The following is a 3,769-nucleotide window of genomic DNA, read 5'->3' as shown; positions in this document are numbered from 1 at the left end:
GGCAGAGAGGAAGAATTGTATAAACTTGTTAAATCATCTAAACCAACAAACATTTATGTTAGACCCTATTCCAGTCTAAGACTACTAAAAGAGGGTGCTTCCGAAGTTCATAGATCCTCTTCTGACTATTATTAATTTCCTCATTGTTATTAGGATATGTCCCCAAAAACCTTAAAACTGGCTGTTATTCAAAGCCTCTCATCAAAAAAACACGCACAACTTGACCCCGCCAAGAACTAGTTAATTATAGACCGATCTCAAATCTCCCTTTTCTGTCCAAGACATGCTAGAAAAGGTAGTATCCTCCACAATTATATTCCTTCTTAGAGAACAAATTGGTATATGTGAGGATTTCCCAGTCAGGATTTAGACCGTATCATAGTACTGAGACTGCTCTCCTTAGAGTTACAAATGACCTGCTCTTATCATATGATCGTGGTTATATCTCTCTATTAGTGCTATTGGATCTTAGTGCTGCGTTCGAACACTATTGACCACACTATTCTTTTGCATAGACTAAAAACACTTTGTTGGCATTAATGGAAGTGCAGTTAGCAATGGTTTAAACTCGTACTTATATGACCGCCCCATCAATTCGTAGCAGTGAATGAGAGGTATCATATTGATCACAAGTGCAGTAGGGATACCTCAAGGGCTCAGTACTAGGGCCATTACTCTTCACGCTTTACATGTTACTCTTGGGAAATATCATCAGGAAACACGGTGTTAGCTTTCACTGTTATGCTGATGATACTCAGCTCTATATTTCTTTGCAGCCCGGTGAAACATACCAATTTGAAAAACTAACGGAATGCATATTCGATATAAAAAACTGGATGACGAGTAATCTCTTACTGCTAAATAATTATAGGACCTAAAAGCTCTGCATGTAATAACCTTAGAACGCTGTATAAGACTTGATGGCTGCTCTGTCAATTCTTCGTCATCAGTTAGGAACCTAGGTGTGCTATTTGATAGCAATCTTTCCTTAGAAAGCCACGTTTCTAGCATTTGTAAAACTGCATTTTTTCATATAAAAAATATATCTAAATTACGGCCTATGCTCTCAATGTCAAATGCAGAAATGTTAATGCATGCGTTTATGACCTCAAGGTTAGATTTATTGTAATGCTTTATTGGGTGGTTGTTCTGCACGCTTAATAAACAAACTCCAGTTAGATCCAAAATGCAGCAGCTAGAGTTCTTGCTAAGAACCAGGAGAGTATGATCATATTAGCCCGGTTCTGTCAACACTGCACTGGCGCCCTATATAACATCGTATAGATTTTTAAATCTTGCTTATTACTTATAAAGCCCTGAATGGTTTAGCACCTCATATTTGAATGAGCTCTTGTTACATTATAGTCCTCCACGTCCACTCCATTCTCAAAACTTTGGCAATTTCATAATACCTAGAATATCAAAATCAACTGCGGGCGGCAGATCCTTCTCCTATTTAGCGCCCAAACTCTGGAAAAACCTACCTAACATTGTTCAGGAGAGCAGACACACTCTTGCAGTTTAAATCTAGATTAAAGCCCCATCTCTTTAACCTGGCTTACACCTAGCACACTAATACGCTTCTAATATCCAAATCCGTTAACAGGATTTTTAGGCTGCATTAATTAGGTAAACCGGGAACACTTCCCATAACACCCGATGTACTTGCTACATCATTAGAAGAATGGCATCTTACACTAATATTAGTCTGTTTCTCTCTTATTCCGAGGTCACCATAGCCACCAGATCCAGTCTGTATCCAAATCAGAGGGTCACTGCAGTCATCCGGATGCCAGTACGTATCCAGCCCAGATGGTGGATCAGCACCTAGAGAGGACCTCTAACAGCCCTGAAAGACAGCGGAGACCAGGACAACTAGCGCCCCAGAGACAGATCCCCTGTAAGAACCTTGTCTCAGAGACGACCACTGGACAAGACCACAGGAAACAGATGATTCTTCCTGCACAATTTGACTTTGCTGCAGCCTGGAATTGAACTGCTGGTTTTCCGTCTGGTAGAGGAGAAATGGCCCCCCGACTGAGCCTGGTTTCTCCCAAGGTTTTTTCTCCATTCTGTCACTGATGGAGTTTAGGTTCCTTGCCGCTGTCGCCTCTGGCTTGCTTAGTTGGGACACTTCCATTTACAGCGATATCGTTGACTTAATTGCAAATTATTGCACAGATACTATTAAACTGAACTGAGCTGAATGATAACATCACTGAAGAATTCAATGATGAACTGCCTTTAACTGTCATTTTGCATTATTGACAATCACTGTTTTCCTAATTAATGTTGTTCAGTTGCTTTGACCGCAATCTTTTTTGTTTAAAGCACTATATAAATAAAAAGTGACTTGACTTGACTTGGTAAGATCGCATATAACATTCCTACTCTAATGAATGCCTTTCCTGTGGAGGATGAGATCATGAGAAGACCTCAAGGATCTGGATTTGGAAAAGAATACTCCACCTTATTTAGAGGAGCCTTGGTTCTGAGTTGGAATGTTAAAGCTGACACTTTCACTTTCTGTGTTGATGCAGAAGAGAAGCCTTTCACACGTAGCGGTGCCTTAGCAACTGTCAACATTGTTTTTTGACCCTCTTGGGCTGGCAGCACCTGTTACAATCCAAGGGAAAGTTCCTTCTTCGGTGATTTGAACAGTTGAAACAAAAGACTGGGGCTGCCCCTCTACCTACCGACAGTGGAAGCCGAATGGAAGGCTTGGCAACACTTTTTGCAGGATCTAGCTCAGTTTGAAATGCCCAGAGTGGGGACTCAAAGATTACTCTGTCTTTGGCACAAAGGACAGATATTCATGGTTTTTTCTGATGCTTGCAGCTGTAGCCTACCTGAGAGTGATAGATAAAGAGGGCTTATGTGATGTAGGGTTTGTCTTAGGAAAAGCTAAAAACTTGCCCTGGTGTCTGCTCACAACCATACCTAGATTAGAGCTAGGAGCAGTAGGAAGCAGTAGCGGAACTCATTAAAAATGAGTTAGACATTCACCCAAATGCTGTAAATTGGTGTTGGGGTATATTCATAACGAAATCATATGGTTTTATGTATATGTGAGTAATAGAGTTCAGCGGATCAGGAAATCGACAAGGCCAGATTATGTTCCCACAAGTCAAAACCCTGCCGATCAAGTGACTGTGGCACAAATTTTAAGGGCACTTGTAAGGAGCTGGGAATGCTTACAGAGGAGCCTAACTTCAGGAACTATTTGAGTAGGGAAGGATGTTGCAGGATCTTTAATCCTCCATGCATCCCATATGAGAGGTGCCTGGGAGCAACTTATCAGAGTTGTACATGGCATATTAGACTACATGCTGCTTCAAAACAGTTACTCTCATCTCACTCATGATATATGTCAGCTACATTATTGGCAGAAGTTTCTGCAATTATGAATGCAAGACCTCTTGCACCTATCTCAGCTGACCCAAACTCATCCGATCTGTTGACTCCAGCTACAATTTTGAACTCAAAAGGTTGGTGTGCTCTCTCCTCCTCCAGGAGACTTTGAAAACAAAGGATCCTTGCCACCAGAAATGGAAACAAGTTCAACAACTTGCTGACTCCTTCTGGTAAAAATGGAGACTTGAGTACTTGGGTCAGTCTACAGAGTCGCCGCAACTGGCATACTAACTGGTCTAACATCAAGGTAGAACATATAGTTTCTAATGAAGGAACCTCAAGTCAAGAGAAATGACTGGCCAATAGCTCTTGTCACTAAGGTTTTTCCCTGGCAGTGATGAGGCCTGGTGTCCCA

Source organism: Cyprinus carpio, chromosome B25 (genome assembly GCF_018340385.1).
Source record: "Cyprinus carpio isolate SPL01 chromosome B25, ASM1834038v1, whole genome shotgun sequence".
Classification (NCBI taxonomy): Eukaryota; Metazoa; Chordata; class Actinopteri; order Cypriniformes; family Cyprinidae; genus Cyprinus; species Cyprinus carpio.
Note: the sequence above shows the minus strand (reverse complement) of the source record.